At 49.8% G+C, this 12,120-nt stretch overlaps 1 pseudogene; it reads left to right on the top strand.

Annotated features, from left to right (window-relative positions):
• LOC147118468 (uncharacterized) overlaps positions 1 to 12,120 on the top strand; it is a 234,801-nt pseudogene that overhangs the window by 202,908 nt on the left and 19,773 nt on the right.

The raw sequence follows: 12,120 nt of genomic DNA, 5'->3' as shown, positions 1-12,120 counted from the left end.
CTTGTTAACTTTGAGTGATGACAACCTATTGAGCACCTCCTTTCTATCTATTGTTATCCAATTTCTCTACTCTCCCCTCTACTGCGACATTAACTTCATCCTCTTTTGTGGAGACAGATGCTAAGTACTCATTCAGTGTGTCAGCCATGCCCTCTGCCTCCGTATGATGAGCTCCTATTTGGTCCCTTATCGGCCCCACCATTCCTTTAACTATCCTTTTACTTTTCATATGTTTATAGAAGATTTTTAGGTTCTCTTTTATGTTACTGATGCGCTATCAATTACTCATAAAAGACGGAGAGTTAGGAGAGTAACTAAAAGGCTTTTATTAACAAAGAACAGAGCATGCCTCTCGTGGTTGACTGGTTTCCAAGAAGGCAGGGGGCTGCAGAGCAGTCACCTTTATACCTGGGCATGTGGGTGGAGCCAGGGGCGGAGCCAGCTGAGGCATGCATAGATACAACAGTGTGCAACAACAACAACGGTGAACAACAATAACAGTGGTTTACCACATTCACCCCTTGTTTAAAATTGAGTCCGACGGGGTGAAGTGTACTAAAGGTTCGTGTAAGTAAGTCTATCAGGTGGCCTTGTATGCCATCCCGATCGTCGTGGTGGCGGCGGTGATGGTGCAGCATCCAACGTTGAATCTGGCGTCTCATTGAGTGGTTGGGTGGTGAATGACGGGTCCTGGGGCTGCGGCATGCCGTCTACAGGGGTTGGGTTGTGGGTAGTGGTGGATGGCAATGGTAGTGTTTCAGGGGCACCTGAAGGTGCGAGGTCTCGTATGGAGACTGTGTCCTCCCGCCCGTCCGGGTATGCCACGTAAGCATACTGGGGGTTGGCGTGGAGGAGGCGCACCCTCTCGACCAGGGGGTCCATTTTATGGGACCTCACGTGCTTCCGCAGTAGGACGGGTCCTGGAGACGTCAGCCATGTCGGTAGCGAGGTCCCCGATGTGGACTTCCAGGGGAAAGTGAACATTTTTTCATGGGGGGTGGCATTGGTGGCCGTACAAAGCAGTGACCGAATGGAGTGGAGCGCCGCAGGGAGGACCTCCTGCCAGCGAGAGGTCGGAAGGCCCTTAGATTTTAAGTTTAAGAGGACGGCCTTCCAAACCATCGCATTCTCTCTTTCCACCTGGCCGTTCCCCCGGGGGTTGTAGCTGGTGGTTCTGCTTGTAGCAATACCTCTCATGAGCAGGTACTGACGGAGTTCGTCGCTCATAAAGGATGAGCCCCGGTCGCTATGGATATAGCTAGGGAAGCCGAACAAGGCGAAAAGGTCATTCAGACATTTAATGACCGTGGTACTGGTCATGTCTGGGCAAGGGATGGCAAACGGGAAACGGGAGTACTCATCAATTATGTTGAGGAAGTACACGTTGCGGTCAGAGGAGGGGAGGGGCCCTTTAAAATCGACGCTCAGGCGCTCGAAGGGGCGAGTGGCCTTGATCAGGCTTGCTCTGTCTGGCCTATAAAAATGCGGTTTGCACTCGGCACAGATTTGGCAGTTCCTGGTCATGGTCCTGACCTCCTCGATGGAGTAGGGCAGGTTACGGGATTTGATGAAATGGAAGAAGCTTGTGACCCCCGGGTGGCAGAGGTCATTGTGGAGGGTCTGCAGTCTATCAACCTGCGCGTTGGTGCATGTACCACGTGATAGGGCATCTGGGGGCTCATTGAGTTTCCCGGGCCGGTACAAGATATCGTAATTGTAGGTGGAGAGTTCAATTCTCCACCTCAAGATCTTGTCGTTCTTGATTTTGCCCCTCTGCTTATTATTAAACATAAAAGCTACTGAACGCTGGTCAGTGAGCAGGGTAAATCGTTTTCCAGCCAGGTAATGCCTCCAATGTCGCACCGCTTCCACAATGGCCTGGGCCTCCTTTTCGACAGAGGAGTGTCGAATCTCGGGGCCCTGGAGGGTCCTTGAGAAAAAGGCCATGGGTCTCCCCGCCTGGTTAAGGGTTGCAGCTAGGGCGAAGTCGGATGCGTCGCTCTCCACTTGGAAAGGGATGGACTCATCCACTGCGTGCATTGTGGCCTTCGCAATATCTCTTTTTATGAGAGTGAAGGCTGCACATGCCTCTGCTGTCAGGGGGAAGGAGGTGGACTTGATGAGGGGTCTGGCTTTGTCCGCATAGTTGGGCACCCACTGAGCATAGTAAGAGAAAAACCCTAGGCATCTCTTCAGTGCTTTTTGGCAGTGGGGGAGGGGGAGCTCCATAAGGGGGCGCATTCTGTCGGGGTCGGAGCCGATGACTCCGTTCTCCACTACGCAGCCAAGAATGGCGAGGCGCGTGGTGCGAAACATACATTTGTCCTTGTTGTATGTTAGATTCAGCCGCTGGGCCGTACGGAGGAATTTCTCTAGGTTAACGTCATGGTCCTGCTGGTCGTGGCCGCAGACGGTGACGTTGTCTAGATAGGGGAAGGTGGCCTGCTGCGCGTTCTGGTCAACCATTCGGTCCATCTCCCTTTGGAAGACCGAAACCCCGTTGGTGACGCCGAAGGGGACTCAGAGGAAGTGGTAGAGACGACCGTCAGCTTCAAAAGCTGTGTACTGGCGGTCCTCAGCCCTGATGGGGAGCTGGTGGTATGCCAACTTCAGATCAATCGTCGAGAACACCCGGTATTGTGCTATCTGATTGAACATTTCAGATATGCGTGGGAGTGGGTATGCATCTAACTGGGTGTAGCGATTGATCGTCTGGCTGTAGTCAATAACTAGGCACTGTTTTTCGCCAGTCTTCACTACCACCACTTGTGCTCGCCATGGGCTAGTGCTACCCTCAATAATCCCTTCCTTCAGGAGTCTTGCTACTTCGGATTTAATGAAGCTCCTATCCCCGGCACTGTACCGCCTGCTTTTGGTAGCGATGGGCTTACAATCGCGGGTGAGGTTAGCGAACAAGGGGGGGGGACTTTAAGCGTGGAGAGGCTGCAAATGGTGCGCGGCGGGCGATTTAAAAGCTGCTGGCTGCAGACTGTGAGTGGGGGGAGGGGTCCGCCGTACACTAATGTGACACTTTTAAGGTGGCACTGAAAATCCAACCCCAGTAGAACGGCAGCGCAGAGATGGGGCAGGACAAGAAGTTTAAAATTTTTGTATTCTGTGCCCATTACTGAAAGGGTCACTACACAGTAGCCACCGACGTCTGCTGAATGGGATTTGGAAGCCATAGAGATCCGATGGCGCGTTGGCAGGACCGGGAGAGAGTAACTGCGCACCGTGTCGGGGTGGATAAAGCTCTCTGTGCTCCCGCTGTCGAAAAGGCAGGTAGTGGCCCGGCCGTTTACCGTAATGTCCATCATGGACCTGGACAGTTGGTGAGGGAGAGATTGGTCCAGCATCACGGAGGCCAGCGTATGGTCGAGCGAGTCGCTGTGGTCGTCAGACGAGGCGGTGGTTGAGTCCGGGTCACCCGCGATTGGAGTTGGAGGCGTCCAAGATGGCGGACAAAGTGGCTGCGCCCATGATCCCGATCCCCACGCGGCTGGAGGTGTCCAAGATGGCGGACAAGATGGCTGCCCCCACGGTTCACACGCGGCGCTGCTGGCGTTAGCGGTTTTACCTTTGGAGGCGCTGACGTAGTGTCCTTTCTTCCTGCAGCCAGAGCAGGTAGCATTTTTCGCCGGGCAGCGTGCTCTGGGGTGTTTTGCCTGGCCACAAAAGTAACATTTCGGGCCCTTGGACATCGCTGCAGCAGTTGGTGCCGGGGGTGGCGGTCCCATGACCCAAGGTTGCGGCGTCCACGGTGCGGAGCGGTTAGGGGAGAATGCGTCCATATTCCGGTGGGCCGCGTCTAGCGAGAGCGCGAGGGACACTGCCTTCTTCAGGTCGATTTCGCCCTTCTCCAACAGTCTCTGCCGGGAGTAGTCGGACTTGAGGCCCGCAATGAAAGCATCTCGGATAAGTCCCTCCGTGTGTGTCGCGGCCGATTCCTCTTTACAATCGCAGGCTCGGCCGAGTATCTGTAGTGCCCGTAGGAATGCCTCCACCGATTCCCCAGACTGCTGTTTGCGGGATCTCAGGAGGTGTCTGGCATAAACCGTATTTACCGGGCGTGTATATTGTCCTTTTAGCAGATCGATAGCCGCCGCGTAGGTAGTCGCGTCCTGGATGAGCGTGTAGACTTGGTGGCCCACCTTGGAGGCCAGGATTTTTAGTTTGTTTCCATCTAGTGTCACGGCTGAGGCTTCCAGGTAAGCTTCGAAGCAACGCAGCCATTGTGCGAACTTGGTAGACGAACCCGCCTCTTGAGGGTCTAGGTCCAGGCATGTTGGTCTGAGGGCATGCAGCAGCGCCTGCTGCTCAGCGTTTGGTGCCGTCATTTGCTGCAGCGCCTGCCGCTCAGTGTTTGGTGCCGACATTTTGTTTTTGTTAATAAAATTGATGCGCTATCAATTACTCATAAAAGATGTAGAGTTAGGAGAGTAACTAAAAGGCTTTTATTAACAAAGAACAGAGCATGCCTCTCGTGGTTGACTGGTTTCCAAGAAGGCAGGGGGCTGCAGAGCAGTCACCTTTATACCTGGGCATGTGGGTGGAGCCAGGGGCGGAGCCAGCTGAGGCATGCATAGATACAACAGTGTGCAACAACAACAACAACGGTGAACAACAATAACAGTGGTTTAACCACAGTTACCCGCTAATCTTTTTTCATATTGTCTCTTTGCCCTTATATTCTGTTACATTTCCCCCCCGCACTCTCTGTATTCTGTCTAGTTTTTGACTGTATTCTGTACCTGACATTTGTTGTAAACCTTTTTCTGTTTTATTCTAACCTCGATATCCTTTCTCATCCAGGGAGCTCTAGCTTTGGATGCCCCATCTTTCCTCCTTATGAGAATATGCTTGGTTTGTACCCGAACTGTCTCAGCCTTGAAGGCCTGCCATTGGTCATTCACTGTTTTCCTGGACAATCTTTTTTCCAGTCCACCTGTGCTCGATCCCTTCTCAAATCACTGAAATTGATTCTCTTCCAGCTGGGTATTTTCACTGTTGATTTTTCTTTGTCCCTTTCCATAACTACTTTAAACCTAATGATATTGTGATCACTGTTAACCAGATCCCTCCTGCCGCAGAACCTATGAGAGATCCTTTAAATGTTCTGACTGTGCAAAGAGGTTTCAGAGTTCATCCAACCTGCTGAGTCACCAGCAAGTTCACACAGATCGTCAAAGAAAGGAAGATGTTTTAGAAAGTCTGGCGGCACTAAAAGTTCGCAGCCATCTCAGAATAGTGTCCCTTTAATTACAATCTCGTAAAACAAGAAGAATCGCTGTCCCTTTAACTACCACAAATCCCTGTGTGGAGGAGAGGGGGAGATACAGTCTGTCCCAGTAACTGTCGCACAACAGAATTAGCGACCCCCCCCCCACTCCCTGCTTTTCCTCAAGTGTCTCATCCTTAAAATTATCATCCTTGTTTTCAAATCCCTCTGTGGCCCCGCCCCTCCCTATCTCTGTAATCTCTTTCAGCCCCACAACCCCCCGAGATATCTACGCTCCTCGAATTCTGGCCTCTTGAGCATCCCCGATTTTAATCGCTCCACCATTGGTGGCCGTGCCTTCAGTTGCCTGGGCCCTAAGCTCTGGAATTCCTTCCCTAAACCTCTCCATCTCTCTGCCTCTCTCTCCTTCTTTAAGATGCTCCTTAAACCTACCTCTTTGACCAAGCTTTTGGTCATCTGCCTGAATATCTCCTTATGTGGCTCGGTGTCAAATTTTGTTTTATAACGCTCCTGTGAAGAGCCTTGGGACATTTTACTACATTAAAGGCGCTTTATAAATACAAGTGGTTGTTGTTGTTTCCTGAAACTGATAATAAATTCCCCAGAGGGAAAGAAACTTGTACTTTTACTCCTAAATATTAAAAAGTTTATTCTTCAGAAGCATCCACGTTTATTTGCTTTTATTGATGAATTTAAAAAGTCTCTATTAAAACCTGAGCCAGTGTGTTGTGACACAAAGAGCCTTGTGTCCAATAAGGGGAATAAAGGCCCACAGCCTCCCCTGGCCCCGGGCCCTGAACAAGGGACTGGAGAAACTCGCTGCCCTGCGGATCAGACAATCAGCCGGTGCTAGTCCCGCCCCTCGGGCTCCCCGATTGGTTGGAGGACCCACCGCCGGCTCGCTCCTCCAGCCCTGCTCACTCCCTGTTGGTCGGAAGCTCCCGTCAATCAGGCCGTGGGCCCAGGTCACGAGTCCCTCGCCGACTTTACAAAGGCTCACGCGGTTGCCGGGCGGAGCTGCAGGTCGGCGGGAGGGGGGTCGGGAGATTAATAAACTGCGGGTAGGCCGCGCCACAGTGTTTATAATGCTGGAGAACGGCCTCAGGCCCGAATGAGATCCAGCGGCCCGGTCTGTGTTCCGCCGGACGGCAGCGGTGAGGCTTTTTCTCGATGACAGGCCCGGGTTACGCGCCGCCAGCTTGGTGGAGGAAGGACAGACCGGTTCTACCTGCAGCACGGCGCATGCACGGCCATCTTTGTACAGGAACAGAGAGTGGGCAGGGCTTCAGGGTCCCAGTGACCCGGAGTGACAATCATTGACTCATTGATTTTATTCTCACTTTGCACACAGCGGGTTTAGAACTGAACCCAGCCAGAACAGAGGGAGTGGGAAAACTGGGAGTGGAGGAAAGAAATGTTGGAGATGGTGCGATGGGTTTGGATTTCAGCACAGGGAGGAGGGAGAGTGTGTGGGATGGGGATTTACCACTTTGGGGGAACAAGAGAGGAAAGAATGTTCCATAGAAACTAGAATTGTCTGTTCTGAATTTCTATCCTGTACTTACTTACAGTGATGACTTTTGTAAACTCCTTTTACAGGGTATTAGAAGGGGAGGATTTAAAGACTGAAAACTCAAACCAAACATAGAAGATAGGAGCAGGAGTAGGCCATTCGGCCCCTCGAGCCTGCTCCGCCATTCAATGAGATCATGGCTGATCATCCAAATTCAGTACCCCGTTCCTGCTTTCTCTCCATATCCCTTGATCCCTTTAGCCTTAAGAAATATATCTAACTCCTTCTTGAATACATTTAATGAATTGGCCTCTACTGCCTTCTATGGTAGAGAATTCCATAGGTTCACCACCTCTGGGTGAAGAAATTCCTCCTCATCTCTGTCCTAAATAGCTTACCCCTTATCCTTAAACTCTGACCCCTGGTTCTGGACTCCCCGACCATCGGGAACATCCTTCCAGCATCTAGTCTGTCTAGTCCTGTTAGAATTTTATAAGTTTCAATGAGATCCCCTCTCATTCTTCTAAAGTCCAGCGAGTATAAGCCCAATCGACCCAATCTCTCCTCATACGTCATTCCTGCCATCCTAGGTATCAGCCTGGTGAATCTTCGCTGCACTCCCTCCATGGCAAGAACATCTTTCCTCAGATAAGGCGACCAAAACTGCACACAATACTCAAGATGTAGTCTCACCAAGGCCCTGTACAACTGCAGCAAGACATCCTTGTTACTGTACTCGAACCCTCTCGCTACGAAGGCCAACATACCACTTGCCTTCTTAACCACCTGCTGCACCTGCATGCTTACCTTCAGCGACTGGTGCACAAGGACACCCAGGTCTCGTTGCACTTCCCCTTCTCCCAATCTATTGCCATTCAGATAATAATTTGCCTTCCTGTTTTTGACACCAAAGTGGATAACGTCACATTTATCCATGTTATATTGCATCTGCCATGCTTCTGCCCAATCACCCAACCTGTCCAAATCATAATGGAGTTTCTCAGCATCCTCCTCACAGCACACATGCCCACCCAGCTTTGTGTCGTCTGCAAACCTGGAGATATTACATCGAGTTCCCTTGTCTAGATCATTAATATATATTGTGAATAGCTGGGGTCCAAGGACCTACCCCTGCGGTACCCCAGTAGTCACTGCCTGCCACTCTGAAAAAAACCCGTTTATTCCAACTCTTTGCTTTCTGTCTGCCAACCAGTTTTCTATCCAAGTCAATAACTTGCCCCATCACAACACTATCTGACAGAGTCACTTGATTTATCAGGACCTGAATATCATTGGCCTTTTCCTCTGTGGGAAAAGATTTCAAACATCAGTGTGACTGGAAAAGCACCGAGATACACACACACCGAGTGAGAGTGTTCCAGTGCACTGACTGTGGGAAGAGCTTTAACACAGCCTGAAAAATCATCGCACTATTCACAGCGGGGAGAAACCGTACATGTGTTCTGTGTGTGGACGAGGCTTCAACCGATTGTCCAACCTGCAGAGACACAAGGACAACCACACCATAGAGAAACCGTGGAAATGTGGGGACTGTGGGAAGGGATTCAATTCCCCATCCCACCTGGAAACTCATCGATGCAGTCACACCGGGGAGTGGCCGTTCACCTGCTCCGTGTGTGGAAATGGATTCACTAGGTTATCCCACCTGCTGCAACACCAGCGAGTTCACAGTGGGGAGAGGCTGTTCACCTGCTCCGTGTGTGGGAAGAGATTCACTCAGTCATCCACCCTGCAGAAACACCAGCTTGTTCACTCTGATAAGAGACCTTTTAAATGTTCTAAGTGTGAGCTGAGCTTTAAAAGTGCAAGTGGTCTGCTGAGACACCAACGCATTCCATTCACCTGCTCCAAGTGTGGGAAGGGATTCACTAATTCATCCAACCTGCTGATACACCAGCGAGTTCACACTAAGGAGAGATCATTTAAATGCCTGGGCTGCGGGAAGTGCTATAAAAGTTCCGGGGAACTGATGTGCCATCAACGTATTCACAGTGACGAGAGGCCGTTCAGGCGCTCTCACTGCGGGACTGGGTTCAGGCAGTCATCTGAACTCACTGTACACCAGCGCACTCACACTGGAGAGAGGTGTTCACCTGCTCCGTGTGTGGGAAGAGATTCACTCGCTCATCCCACCTCACTGATCATCAACTTGTTCACACTAATGAAAGACCTTTTAAATGTTCTGACTGAGAAGAGCTTTAAAAGCAAAAGGAAACTGATGCAACACCAACGTACTCACACTGGGGAGAGGCCATTCACCTGCTCTGTGGGCGGGGAGGGATTCAATCGGTCATCCAACCTGCTGAGACACCAGCCAGTTCACAAGTGACTGCAGGGGTTGGATTCTGCTGTTGTTGCTGCTGTTAATCACATCCAGGACTGAACCTTGTTCATTCTGACAGTTGGGTTTTGTTTCTGCTGAAGTTAATAACCCTATAACTGGGCTGACGTTTAATATTCCGGATATGTGTCAAATAAATCAGCTTTGTTTTCAATGCATTTTAGATTTTTGTCTTCTCACCTGAGTGTTTAGCATCACCTGGCTGGAGCTCACTACTACACAGAAGTATCAGTAGGAGAGCATTTTGGTGACAGTGACCATAATTCGGTGAGATTTAAGGTAGTCATGGAAAAGGACAAAGATGGACTGGAAATAAAGGTTCTAAATTGGGGGAAGGCCGATTTTAATATGATAAGGCAGGATCTGGCCAAAGTGGACTGGGATCATCTACTTGTCGGAAAATCCACGTCAGAGCAGTGGGAGTCATTCAGAAAGGAAATAGAGAGTGTACAATGCCAACATGTTCCTGTAAAGGTCAAGGGTGGGACCAGCAAGTCCAGGGAACCCTGGATGTCAAGGGATATACAAGAATTGATTAGGAAAAAAAGGGAGGCTTTTGGCAGATACAAAGGACTAAAAACAGTGGAAGCCCTAGAGGAGTATAGAATGTGCAGGGGGGTACTTAAAAAAGAAATTAGGAGAGCGAAGAGGGGGCATGAAAAAACACTGGTGTGCAAAATAAAGGAAAATCCCAAGGTGTTTTATAAGTATATTAATGGCAAGAGGATAACCAGGGAAAGAGTAGGGCCCATAAGGAACCAAAGTGGCAATCTGTGTGTAGAGCCAGAAGATGTAGGTGAGGTTGTAAATGAATATTTTGCATCTGTGTTCACTATGGAGAAGGAATAGGCATAGAAATCAGGCAGGGGGATTGTGATTTACTTGAACAAATTAGCATTGAGAGGGAGGAGGTACTAGCGGTTTTAGGGGGCTTAAAAGTGGATAAATCCCCAGGCCCAGACGAGATGTATCCCAGGTTGCTCTGTGAGGCAAGGGAGGAGATTGCAGGGCCTCTGACATAAATTTTCAGAACCTCTCTGGCCACAGGGGAGGTGCCAGAGGACTGGAGGACAGCTAACGTAGTACCATTATTCAGGAAGAGTAGTAGGGATAAACCAGGGAATTACAGGCCAGTGAGCCTAACATCAGTGGTAGGGAAATTATTGGAAACAATTCTGAGGGACAGAATTAGTCTCCACTTGGGGAGGCAAGGATTAATCAAGGATAGTCAGCATGGCTTTGTCAGGGGGAGATCATGTCTAACCAATTTGATTGAATTTTTCGAGGGGGTGACTAGGTGTGTGGCTGAGGGTAGTGCAGTTGATGTAGTCTACATGGACTTCAGTAAGGCTTTTGACAAAGTCCCGCATGGGAGACTGGTCAAGAAGGCAAGAGCCCATGGGAGCCAGGGCAATTTGGCACATTGGATCTGAAATTGGCTTAGTGGCAGGAGGCAGAGGGTGATGGTCGAAGGTTGTTTTTGTGACTGGAAGCCTGTGTCCAGTGGTGTACCGCAGGGATCGGTTCTGGGTCCCTTGCTGTTTGTAGTGTACATTAATGACTTAGATATGAATGTAGGAGGTATGATCAGTAAGTTTGCAGATGACACGAAAATTGGTGGGGTGGTAAATAGCGAGGAGGGAAGCCTCAGGCTACAGGATGATATAGACGGGTTGGTCAGATGGGCAGAACAGTGGCAAATGGAATTTAATCCTGAAAAGTGTGAGGTGATGCATTTTGGGAGGACTAACAAGGCAAGGGAATACACAATGAATGGTAGGACCCTAGGAAGGACAGAGGATCAGAGGGACCTTGGTATGCATGTATATAGATTCCTGAAGGCAGCAGGACAGGTAGATAAGGTGGTTAAGAAGGCATATGCGATACTTGCCTTCATTAGCTGAGGCATAGAATATAAGAGCAGGGAGGTTATGATGGAGCTGTACAAAACGCTAGTTAGGCCACAGCTGGAATACTGTGTGCAGTTCTGATCGTCACACTATAGGAAGGATGTGATTGCATTGGAGAGGGTGCAGAGGGGATTCACCAGGATGTTACCTGGGCTGCAGCGGGTTGGGGTTGTTTTCCTTAGAGCAGAGAAGGCTGAGGGGGGACCTGATTGAGGTGTACAAAATTATGAGGGGCATAGATAGGGTAGATAGAAAGGAACTTTTCCCCTTAGTAGAGGGGTCAATAACCAGGTGACATAGTTTCAAGGTAAGGGGCAGGAGGTTTTGAGGGGATTTGAGGAAAAACTTTATCACCCAGAGGGTGGTTGGAATCTGGAACTCACTGCCTGAAAGGGTGGTAGAGGCAGGAACCCTCACAACATTCAAGCAGCATTTAGATGAGCACTTGAAACGCCGTAGCATACAAGGCTGCGGACCAAGTGCTGGAAAATGGGATTAGAATAGACAGGGCTTGATGGCTGGCGCGGACACGATGGGCCGAAGGGCCTCTTTCTGTGCTGTACAACTCTATGACTCTATGAGAAAGGACAATCTGGGGGAGGATCATACGGCGGGAACAGAACTTCAGCCTGGACAGAGTCCTTCAGGGCCACACTGAGAGGGGCAAACGGCACTTTGGTCTTTCTCGTCTCTCTTCACTGACAGCAAAGTCTCCGTGTGGATTAATCTTGAGGCCTGTAAGAAACGTGTCCCAGCCGCTCTCTTCCATGGTTCAGAGCTCCTAGGCACAGAATAGAAGGCTCCTTTACAACTGTGTTTAGAGTCAGGAAGAACAATGGCGAATGCTGGAAACGTGCTGTCAAATCAGAGATTGGTGTCAAACTGCAATCAGTTCCCGACTGAAAGTGAAACAGCAGGTTTAGGTTTCTAGTCTAAAAATGACTGTGGTAATTATTCTATGAAGATTTAACGTGTTTGTGTGACAGTCCTGCGTCTACGATTTTAAGGCAGGCGTTAATTCGATTAAAATGAACCTGTTTAAAATAAATTGGTTAGTCTGCATTAAAATAGCAGACGGAGGAGTTCACAGGAGCAT

The sequence above is a fragment of the Somniosus microcephalus genome, chromosome 4 (genome assembly GCF_052327205.1).
Source record: "Somniosus microcephalus isolate GS21.2 chromosome 4, FLI_Smic_1.0, whole genome shotgun sequence".
Classification (NCBI taxonomy): domain Eukaryota; kingdom Metazoa; phylum Chordata; class Chondrichthyes; order Squaliformes; family Somniosidae; genus Somniosus; species Somniosus microcephalus.
Note: the sequence above shows the minus strand (reverse complement) of the source record. Positions and strands in the feature narration are given on the sequence as shown.